The sequence below is a fragment of the Meleagris gallopavo genome, chromosome 14, assembly GCF_000146605.3.
Source record: "Meleagris gallopavo isolate NT-WF06-2002-E0010 breed Aviagen turkey brand Nicholas breeding stock chromosome 14, Turkey_5.1, whole genome shotgun sequence".
In the NCBI taxonomy this organism is placed as follows: Eukaryota; Metazoa; Chordata; class Aves; order Galliformes; family Phasianidae; genus Meleagris; species Meleagris gallopavo.
This window is the reverse complement of record NC_015024.2, coordinates 13,209,180-13,221,385: the sequence shown is the minus strand read 5'-3', so window position 1 is coordinate 13,221,385 and position 12,206 is coordinate 13,209,180. Positions and strand designations below refer to the sequence as shown.

Below are 12,206 nucleotides of genomic sequence, written 5' to 3'. Positions count from 1 at the left end.
CGCGGCGGTTTCCCCTTCCTCGCCCCGGTTTGGCTCTCCGCGCTGACTTCCGCACCGAAGCGCTGTTCCGGCTCGCAGGGCTGCTGCCCGAGCCGCCCTGCGATAGGCGCTACAAGTGACGAGCGCTCGGCGAGCTCCCTGAAACCGAAAGTATTTGAAAGACGCTTTCACGCCCCTTAACTGTTAATAACAAAGCTACGGAGTTCTCTAATAAACTAATTCCGACGCCAGGCTTTTCGCTACGAGATTCTCCTTCCGACCGGCCGCTGTCTCAGCAGCGATCCCCCCGGAGCCGCCCGCTCCGCGCCCCCGCAGTAAAACCTCAACGCCCAACAAAGCCGTTGGGCCGCTCCGGCCCGGCCCTGCCGCGCTTGGTTCACGCTCCATTATCTCCTTCGTGGAAACACAGCCCCGAAAGCACGGAGCTTAAAGGCTATAGGTGCTCCTTTCCAAATGGTGGAGTGTAAAATTTGCTGTGTACATCAGGCAGGTAGGATGGGCTGCAATTATAAGCACGGTTTCAGCGTTCCACCCCACTGATCACGTCTGTCAAACTCACGCTGTTCTGTTTTACAATGTTACAAGGCACCATAAGGGAGATTTTTCTCCCCTATTGATCACTCTAACTCCCTAAGAAAAGGCAACTTAAAAGGCAAACACCATAAGATTTAGATAAAGATAGCCCCAGCCACTACCACCACAGCCAGGTGCAGTGATCCATCAGCTTCTGGAGCTGGGCCCTGATCCCTGGTCCATCAGCTCGATGCCTTTAACTGAAGTGCCACTTCCCAGAACGTGGAATCTCCTTCCACTTTAGGGCTACACATGAGTACAAAGCGCTTAAGGGACCAGACTTAAAGATAACTGATGAACGAGGGATGTTATTCCTTTATTAATGATCAAAGAGCGTGTTTTATAATATAAATAACTACTTACAATTAAAGCTAAATACATCAGTGGGAGATGTCAGTCAGGTGTTAAAGCAATCCTGAATTTCTGAACAGAAGTTCAGCTAATTTTGTGCTGTAAAAGCCAGACAGGAGATTAATCAATTACTGATTGATTCTGTGCTCCACAAACACCCAGAGCTGAACTCTGACTCCAGCCATAGAACAAGGTGTGTTACAGTTATATCCTCAGTGTCAGATGTTCTGATTTCTATTACAAACTGTGCTCATACAACTCTGCTTTGTCCTGGAGGAAGCTGTCAGCTAGCTGTCCCTGTTGCAATTTGAAAGACTGATGGCAGGGCCCATGAAATTCACAAAGAATTTCACTATTGTTATTTACTTTCCATTCATCCTACAGCAAATAGTGATGGGTGTCCATACAGAGCACACCACCACCTGCCTTTCAGCAGCAACAGATTTTACATTGACACACTGAATTACTGTTCATACATCACAACTCTTTCCTTTAAATGTTACTGAAGTAACATTTGTGTAATGTATGTTATCCCATATATGAAGAATTATATATTTATTTCTACATAAAAGTAGAATGGTTTAATTTGATAAATGTGCCTTTGATCAGGTAAGTACCTTAATGAGCTAATTTATTGCCAGCTTTTCAGGTTCTAGCATGAACACTCATCAAGTTACTCAGAAGTGGCTCTAGCTTTAAAAGTGCCAAACGAGCAAATATAACTACCTTTACTTCATCCATCTCCCACTGCCTCCTTCTTGCTTTTTTTTTTTTTGCTCTTTCAAGCCTGTTGTTGTGATTTTTCCCCTCTCTCTTCCATAGCTTGCTTCCTATACATTTCCACTCCAGATCTAATTCTGTGGTCTGGCCTCAGGCTGTCCGTCCCTTAGTAAGCTTCCTTCCTCCAGTAACAATTTTTCCCACTATGCCATGAATACATCAGTGTTCCAGCAGAGGGAGGAAAGTGGCAGCAGAAAGATGGGTTGATCAGTTCAGTGCACAGGACTGATTAGTCAGAGAGGAGGAATATTCTCTCCCACAAACTCACTATGCTGAAGATGTGATCAGGTTGTTTCTGTTTTTATTTTTAAGCACACAAGTTCAATTCTCTTAAACCATTTCCAAAGCACTATACATGGTTGTGCTGATGATTTTAGAGGAAAAGAGGCAAAGACCTGAAAATCCACCCCGCTAGAAGGTCAGAACTGAAAACATGTATATAAGCTGTATACTTTGAACAGAGATGGCTATTAGGAATCTGACACACCCTGGTTGGAAGTACAGTCATTCACAGCTCCCTGGGCAATCAGGAGAGCCAAGGAAGCTTGTGAGATCAGTTTGGTCCCTCCTGGTCTAAAAAGCTTCTGAAGAAGCCGTTTTCTTCTCACTAACCACAAAGTCACGGATGACCATGCACCTAAGTTAGGTGCTTCTATGAGGTGTCCAGAATTAAGAGCGATGAATCTGGTCAAGATCAGGTAGAACACTCCAGTGGGAAGAGCTGCCAAGAGGCCCATGCTCCTTTAGGAGAGCAGAAAGTTGTCCAGAAACACTGTCAATTCAAAGGGCTTAACTGAGGGGGCAAAACAGCCCAAGAAGTGATGTTGGGAATGGGACTGTGACTGAACAACACACATAGTGAAGAACTAAGTGAGAAAAAACAAAACATGGAGGAATAAGTTCAGCTCAAATAGATTAAGTGAAAAAGGAAGCGTGAGGCAGGAGAGAGCAGAAAGCAGCAGCTCATGCAAAGAAGACAGCCAAGTAGTGGGGCGAAGATAAACAAACAAACAAAAATACAACACAACCTGTAAGAGGAAGGAAAGAATGGAGTCAGGAAGAGAAATCAAAACACACAGAAAGGGGATAATGCAGATTCAACGCTCACTGAACAGATTCAACAACATATTAAGCATAGTTGGTAAAGCTACAACTAAACGTATGCTTACCAACAGCAAACAACTGCTGAAAACTGCAGAGGAAGGCTACGTTGTGTCATGACACTGCAGGCATTTCCCCACATGCACTGACAGGTTTCATTCTTTTGCCAGGTGGTCCTGGAAAGCTGTTCAAACAGGGAACACCTCACTCAGGTGTTCAGTTAGAATCTATGAGACAACCTCTGTACAAGACCTGAGATGTGATCATTCTTATTTGGAATGGAAAAGAAAGGGTGAATCTGCAGCTAAACTCTTATGAGCAGAAGTACAATGTTACTCACTGGTGATTTTCCACAACAAATGTGAAAGGATGCATGAATTAAAATGTTGAAGGGAGAGAAAGACAGAACCTATGAGAGCATCAGAAGAAAGCACTCAGAAGAAAACCAAATAGCCTCTTGAGGAAAAGAAGCGAGGGGCATCAGTGCACAGAAGGAAATCAAGTAAGTTAATTGTAACTAAAGGATTTGAAGCAATCAAGAAAAAAGAAAAATATTATTACAAAGACCTGTTTGTAGCTGAGATTCAGGCTGAAATGACAACTGGAGGAGGTGACACACAGAAGTGAAATCCCGACCCTCGGGTCAGCTCCTGCTGACAGCAGCAGAACTGAGAGCAGATTTTGTGCATTTTAAAGTATGTCTGTACTATGAGAAGTAGAAGAATATAATTGGGCAAGTAGAAAGGCAAGAGATAAAAAGTTCATATAAATCAGCATGTCCAGGTGATGAGAGAACTATCCAGAATAACAAAACAGATCATTTCATTTAAGCTCCACCACGGGAAAACGTTAACACAACTAACATGGTAATCTGTAGTTCACTCTCACCTCCAGTGAAAACAAGCGACTTCTCCCTTCATACACAGGACTGTGATCCCTCAGAATAACAACCACGAGCAGCACACAATAAAAAGTGAAACCTCAAACCATGACAAGCTATTATCCTTTTCTCACAGATCCTGGAAATAGTATAATTTTATTTATGAGTAACACTTCAAAGAGAGCAGAAGATGCTCAGAAGCTCTGGAATAGAGCTATTTTGAATAGTGGAAAGTGAAATTACTGTGGATGTCTACTACAAACCACCTGTACCAGGAAAGAAAAAATTATATTGTTAAGATTAGAAAACTAACTGGAAGTATCCTCTTCTGAGAAGAATCGCTCAGGGAATGGAGCTTAATAACTGTAAGCAAATCTGAGAATCCTGCATTAGGATGAGAACACAGCGGATGCCCTCACATGTTTATTTAAACTTCACAATGACTACACTGTTGTATTAAAATAATGTAACATTTTAATACCCAGATGATAAATGCATGCCACTGCCACTGTTATAAAATACACAGCATCTGTCTTATAAAATACTCTCAGTTCCTGCAGAGAGAAATACAGACTAGGAACACAACATTTGCAAATTTTAGATGTGAGTAGGTAAAACTACATATTATACTTCCAGTTAATGATTTGGAAATCAAACTAATCTTTATTTATTTTAGATGTGGTATTGAATTCATCTTTTGAATTTGGAAATGTTAAAACAATCTTGGCAATCTGGCTATACAGATGAATAATGTTAATCTAAGGAATAAGAAATAGGTATGACCTTATACACAGCTGACGTGATATTACAAACTTAAAGTGATTATAATACACAGCTACTCAGATTAATTGTAACAGAATATTTAGGCTGAATTTCCATTTGTTGAAATCAAAGCACTTAAGGGGAATACTTTGATATCGACAATCATCAGACAGAACCTACCTACTAGGCAAGGTTTCAAAACCCTGATTGGTTTCTTACCAGCTTGTCCATAGCTCTGTGGTAATCCACTGAGGCAGGAGACTTTGGGTCCATGCACAGCCCACACAACTTGAGAGCTCCCTGAGACCACAATGGAGTTGTCTGTCTCTGATGTGAGTGCCTGAATCCTCATACCGTTAGAAGTCTGACACGCTGACCACCATCACATCAAGGACCCCGAGCACTCACACTGATGAAAATTTGAATTTACACCATTCTTCAGAAATTTCATTTCTGCTCACTGATGCTACCCACACCGACAACGTGTGCAAAATTTTAACAACAAAAAAATCATACCAGCTGGACATGGACACGTATATAAAACATACCCATGGGTGCTAAGCGTTAGCTCAAAAGGCCATGGGCACGGGTCTCAGATTTGGTGGCAAACTGGCTAAACTGCTGTGCTCACAGTCAAAGTAGCAGCCAGTCAGAAATGGAGGTCTTTGGGGATCAATAGTGGGTCCAATCCTGATCAATAGACCACCTGGATGATGGGACTGAATGCATCCTCACCTTGTGAGGTGCGCACTATGTGAATCTTGGATAACAAGTAGATATGCTGGAAGAAAGTGTCACTATCCAGAGATTGGAAGCTGAAAGCCTGGGCCAGTTCAAGAAAGATGTTAAAAAACTGGATGAGGTCCATCAGAGGACCACCAATGTGATTAGAAAGTTGAAAAGCATACTGAAGAAGAAAAAGAAATTCTACTCTAATGTAAATAAGCACCTAGGATATACATCCCATGTCTCCATGCTAAATTTAACCAAATTCTTTAGTTAGCTACATTTTCATACTCTTACAATGCTTGATGACATAAATAAAAGGAATTTGAGCTCATTTTCCGTTGGTCCTGTCGTTAGGTTTATGTACAATAATCCAGATTCCTGGAATATTACCATATCCTATTATAATTAATCCATACTTTCCAAAAAAATACCTGACTACATTAACTTTGAAGATCAATATTACACCAAACCCATTTGGCCTCCACTGTATAACACACAGAATTTTTATTAAGTATGATAACTGGTGTCCCTAAGTTTTGTCAACTGGCAGAGCAAACCTCAAGTTCTCTGCTGAGGCAGAAGCCATAACTATTGAGCCACAGACCTGCCCAAATCCATGGGCCTGAAACTGTACAGTCTTGCAAAAGGAGCCCATAGGTAAGTTTTACACTATTTATCTTCCTGAAACAGCACTTTCTTTCACATAAACTTTCAAAATATAAATTTTCAAATGCAGAATTGAGGGTTAAAAAGGAATTTTGCTGAGCTGTTCAAGAGAAGACAGCAGTTTAAGAGCAACACTGTGACAAACATTCTGCACTCTTCTTGAGCCCAGATTAATTCTGCCACTTAAATAAATTCTGCAGACCAGCTCTGTGTTCACTGTAATGGCCCCTTCTGCTACAATCTACTTTAAAAGATATTAAAAGATGATTTGCACAGCAAATACTAGTTTGTCTGAAGCAGACTGGATTTTCCAAGTTTATGTATAAGGAAAATGCAAACTCTGAGCAAAATCTTTTCTTTCTTTATATCAAGAAAAAATACACAAGATGATGAAATGCATGTGATGATACAGAGCAAATATTAACATGCAGGGGAAACAGAGAAAGAAACAGATACTGCTCAATCAATTAGAAGTTCCTATAATCTGCAAAATCAGCCAAATTTCAACTTATTATCATAATTCTCTCTTTTTTTCCTAATATTCTGCCACAAATGCCAGTTATGGAGAAGAACCTCAACTGTGTTCAGTAACTGTATAATTCTTGCCTCAGTTTACAATTCTACTTTTTGGTAGGCTATGGTATATACCAGAGCATAAGAGCCTTCCAATGCATTAAAATACGACAGAAATTCAGAAATAGATAAAATTAATTACTTAGAAAAAAGAAGTTAACATCTTCTAAACTGTAATAAATACATTTAAATTGTTACATGGTATATATGCCAAACCTTCCTTGTCCAAATCACTTGATCTAAGTGACTGAGGTACAGCTTACAATCCTTTTCCAGCTTCACTGTTTCAAGCTTGAAGTCCCTTTAGGTCAATTGTAAAGTCACTTTATTTTCCACTGAAACATATATTAAACACCTGCATTTGAAAAAAAAAAAAAAACCAACAAAAAAGCACAACTCTCCCCACTGCATCTGGTAACACTTCAGGCTTGCTTTGCAACCCTGTTAATATCCTGTTCTCCACGCTCCTCACATCTAAAGTATGTGAATATTATGCTTAAGGAAAATATTTTGGTAAGCATGTCACAGTACCTTGAAATTGTGGCGAATCACTGGGTCGATTTATCAATTGATCTTCATCTGTTCAGATTCTGGAAGCTTTCTCTAACTTGTATCTGATTAATTCTGAAACAAAACAAGGAGTACAGCAGTAAGACATTTGAAACCTTATTTCAGTTTTATAACTCCGACTACATCTATTTCAAATCTAATATGAAGCATTCTATCAGCTTTACAAACACATTTTCTGCAATGAATTTAAAATTGAAAGGTAAGCACGGAACTGTTATGCCCTCTTTGCACAGAACAGCTCTTTAAACGGCAGCCTGACATTACCAGAAAGGTATGCATTGGTTTAAATCTCAATCTTCAGCCCAGTTACTGCGCTTACATCGCCAACCACTGACCAGATTTCCAAGCAGAAATTGGTGTCTGTATCACCAGCTGGTAAAACGACAGCGCTGTATTTTCTGCAGAGGATTTTTCTAGAATATAACACGACTCCAATAACAGGAGCTCTCGGTACGCAGTCACTGACATTTTTACCACCATGTCACAGAACGTGGATAGCTAAAAATGATCCCCTGTGTAAGAGTCATTAGTGACTATGACTGTATTGCTGATGAGGGATTTAATAAAAATTAGAAAGATACACAGAAGCTTTTCCCACAACAGGAAATTCCCTGATCTCAAGCTCAAGTTTTTAAAGTCCTTTCATTTAATGCTTACAAACTTACTGTTTACATAAATTTCGGCATGGTTGGCTTTGTTTTAGTGCAAATTAATGCCTAATTGGCTAGAACCTTAAAATGATTTTCAGCCATCCTCGTGCATGGGTTATATTGAAGATCAAATAATTCGCCTTAGCGTTTTGAAGTTAAAAAGCATTTTTCCTTCATTTTACTAAGAAGCCACGAAGATGGATATAAATAAGCCATCTCGTGCTGCGGACGGATGACACTTCAGCGAGAATTATTTTTTCCTCTCCAAGGATTAAAGTCCAGACAAGAGGAATGCAGTCCAAGAGGGCATCCGAGCCGTGCTCAGCCCGACGGAAGGTGCAGAACGAAGCTCTTCCTGCCTTCTGGGAAGCTGTCTGCAAACTGACTTCACGCCTTCAAATTCTTTTTGTGCACTGAGGACAAGACCCTTTCTTTTCCTTTTAAATTGCAGCTTACCAGCTGACATGGGTTGGACTGATAAGACCTACAGATACATTTACAGTTTCTTACCTTCACTAAGCTTTACTCTGCTCAGTAACGTGCTTGAGCCTAAGAAGCACAAGAGAGCTTCATGATATTCAATTGCTCAGTAAAATAAATAAATGCATGCAAATTCTTGTCTTCGGTGAACAACACTTGAGAACAAGTACAGTATTATTTTATTTTCTCTCCCCTCTGCATTTACTGTTCTGCTTTACGGTGAATAAGACTCAAGGTAACTGACTGTTAGCAAGTTTCTACACTAATAGAAGTCTCAGAAATTATAAATAAATGTTACACAGAAATATCTAGTCAAATCCTACAATATTAAGCTTTCTCTTCAATTCTTTTTGCTGCTCACTGGGAAAGGAAATGTTTGTCAAAACCGTTTTCATTTTTCCATTGCCTGTTTAGGACATGAATTCATGCAGACTCTCCCTTTTGCAGAAGATCACTCAGTGCTCAGTCTCACAGTCTCAGCCCCTTCAAGCATACGACCTTCCTGCCATGAAAGTAACTCAACTGCTTAATCTCAACCCCGATTTCTTCAGGGAATTCGGGAGCTCCGCATGCAGAACGCCCTTCCTTTTATCCTGATTTAAATGCTACAAGTTGGATAAAAGGCAGGTTTCACTGCTTTGTGCAAAAATGGAAACCAAAAAGTCACCCATAAAACCGAAAGCTTCTCTGAAAGCTTAAAAATCTGGGAATAGGGCAATCAGTGGGAAGTACAAACAGTGGAGCAGATGAGGCTGAACGAAAAACAGCAAACATCTTATTCCTATGTACAGGAGATCAGAGCACGCTATGTTACCACCTGTGAATTTTGCTGTAGGGATTACATCTGGATTTGAGTTTGAAGGAAGTCAAGAGAGTAAACTTCAGAAGAATAAAGTGACAGTTTAATGACTCTTTAAAGAGGAGTCTTTCTCTGGATAATAGGTGGCAAAGAACAGGAACAATTCTTACTGAGAATTTACAGCAGGTCAATTACAACCACAACTGTCAGCAAAGAGTAATGTAAGGCAGGGATCCGATGATTGAGAATAAGCCACGAGGAGCTCCCTCTGCAGAAGGAAAGCACTTCAGTGTGCTGGAAAAGGGAGAGCGAGCTGAAGGGTGGAAAGGTGACAAAGATTCTCAAAGCAGCAATCCAAGGAGATGGCAGAAAGCCTGCTTTTTCAAACCAGACCGAGCATTATGTCACTCCTGGTGCCTGAACACCAAAGGAACTCGGTTGCAAGTGCTGTTCAACACCATGCAGTACCGGAAACCATAACTGGGCAGAGCAAAAGCTACATCCTGGTGAAAATTGTATCTGCATAGACATAGGTAATAGAGGCACAGCCATGATGAATAATGAACGCTATCCACTTAAGAGAAACATATTTACATGAAAAGTGTAACTCATTAAAACAAAGCCCTTTGAATAATTCTAACGGAGCTGATACAAAACACAAATAGCTACACAGCAAGGTGTACCTGAGGTATCTCACCTCCAACTAGTGTCATTTTCCTTTGTCTAATTGCAACACAAAAAGATTTGCATTGATCATTTTGCTCAGGAAATCATCTCATCACTAATTTTACATTTGTTTTGCAACATCTTTTCTCACAACCGAGAAGTCTTCTTTGGCAGTACAATTTAAAAAGCCATAAGAAGCCTTCGCATATCACACTTCAACAGTTTAAATACAACCACACAAAGCACAGGAAAGACAGGCTAAAAAAATTACTCAGTTTCAGAAATAATGACAGATATTCTCTAAGCAGGATCTTGTCTTCTACTCGAAAATACCTACATTTTGCTGTATGATTTATGCCACCATTTGAAAGTTCAATCTGAAAAGCACATTAGGTTACTGCAAACTAAGGTAACTAAGGACTGTTGAAATTATATTTATACATTTCTTTAAAACCTGGATTTGTATGCACCTGAGGAGAAGAAAATGATACATTCCGTATTTTATGCGATAGGAATATTTCACACCCATTACAACTTGTATTACATCAGAAAAACAGGCAACACAAAAGGCTGGTAGCAAGCAAAAGGATGCTGGACATCAGGAATATCAATTCTTCCACAAAGAAATAAAATCCCACTTGGCTCATTTCAAAGGGTGCACAAGCATGCAATATCAGCCCAGGCACTTCTCAAGATAAAAAGGCACAGTTAATCAAGACAATGCAGAGTATACATGATTAACATGATTTGCAAAATTTATTACCGAGCTTCTCTGTTAAATGTAATATTATTCAAGCTACACAGTCACGGTTATTGCAGATTAAAGATTACAAATTAGCTCCTCGTGTATATCATTATTGTGAGTGGCTGCATTTTATCTGTCTAATTTTAAATTACTGCAGGCAGATGAAAGGCATCTTAAAATCTGGCTCATAATTTAGGTCCCATACCACTAACCTGAACAGAGATGTTGGTTCTTACATGGGTACCACACTATTCTCAATGTAAACAAAGGACACTGGCATGCACCCGAGGCTAAGGATGTCAGCATTTTTCAAACACCTTTCTGACTGTTCCATTTTATGGTGATGCAATATGACCTACATTTTCAATGGCCAAAGAGAGACAGAGAAATAGAAAGGGAGGAGACAGAGAAAAGGGAGATAGACAGACCTTTTCTGTCCTTATCCTCCATGAACTGAAGCTGTTACTGTCCCTCACAGGGACCAGAATAGGCAAGAATAAAGGCAGAATAACATTACAGTAAATTCCGCAGGAGGCATTGAAAAACAGAGTATCATAAGAAGCAGCAAGATTTTTTCTGTAGTCCTGTGAACAAACACATACTGATACCTTCAACAGGAAAGAAGAGCAGGAGAATCAATAATTTTATTGTCAATTGCCAGTACAAAGCTGTAATACAAACGCTTATTTTACTACCTTCTATTTCCCACCGCATTTGTACCACTTCATTTTTATGTATTCCCTTTAGATCTCAAAATGAAACACAAAATAATACACATCATTATCATCACTTTTACAGAGAAATTGAGGAAGAGTGATTTGCCCACAGCTACCTACCAGGCCCAGCACAGGGCTGGGAACGGAAAGCATCACTCTTCATTATCTCTGTGCTGTGCCATCTATTAGGCACTGTGATACCTGTCATACTAACACATAATCTTGACATAATTCCAAAATTATCTCTATCTCGTCTTTCTTGCATATGAGCTTCACACAGAAAACTGCACTAGATCACTGCTAACTCTCTTCAGAAAGCTTTCTCTTATAAATGATAGACCACATTTGTCAAACTGTCTCTGGAAACACACTTGACTGTGAATTGCAAGACTTGACATAATGTGCCAATGGTATTTTTCACTACAAACATGTAAAAATAAATATATGATTCAAGCTTTAGTTTTTGTGGGTTTTTTTCCCCCTTTTTCCTGCAACCATAGTATCTTACTTTTCAGAAATCTGTATTTTTCCACTGTCAAACTATTGTGTTTAAAAAATGAAGGGACGTCGCTAGGACTATATTAAGCAAGAATCAACATCCTTTGCTTATCAGTTACTGATTTTTAGCACAAGCCCTGCCTTGCAGAACACATGCAAAGCACGTGCAGCATCACAGCCCCTTTACGAATGCTGTTACACGTACATATATATACAACATAACACCAAATCATTTTCTTACTGTCAAGACTGATGGCCAAGATTTGATCTTAAGTATCCCTCTGTAAACCCAGAGTGACTCCAGTGCTTTCCAAGGAGCTTCTTGAGATTTGAGCAGCAGTAAACAAGCCTGTAATTTGGCAATGAATTCAAAACCGTATATCAATAAAATTTATAGATTAATTCCTGTTTTTGAACTGTATTTATTACAACAATAGCTTTCTTATCAAACTGTATTCGTCTCCTGAAATATAATCATCCCAGCGCAGCAAGTAGTGAGAGACTGCTGCTGCTCTGCAGTTACAACAGGCAGCAGCACGCAAGCACTGCTACGTCCAACTGCAAGCAGTGACTGGGCAGCAGGCAAACAGACCTGTTCAAGGAAACGGAGAGAGAAAAATTGAAGCCTACTCTACTTTGTTTTGAAGAAAGAGTGGAGAGTCAAGAG

At 39.8% G+C, this 12,206-nt stretch overlaps 2 long non-coding RNA genes across 2 annotated transcripts; one reads left to right on the top strand and one right to left on the bottom strand.

The window, feature by feature from the left end:
* Nucleotides 1–6: 6 nt before the first annotated feature.
* LOC109369956 lies at nucleotides 7–9,811 on the top strand. Its single transcript, XR_004161328.1, has 3 exons — nucleotides 7–490; nucleotides 3,174–3,307; nucleotides 7,905–9,811. It is a non-coding gene; the product is annotated as an uncharacterized LOC109369956 (long non-coding RNA).
* On the bottom strand, nucleotides 1,687–7,907 carry LOC104913190. The gene is made up of 2 exons (XR_004161329.1): nucleotides 6,947–7,907; nucleotides 1,687–6,770 (listed from the first exon to the last, which is right to left on the bottom strand). It is a non-coding gene; the product is annotated as an uncharacterized LOC104913190 (long non-coding RNA).
* Nucleotides 9,812–12,206: the final 2,395 nt, after the last annotated feature.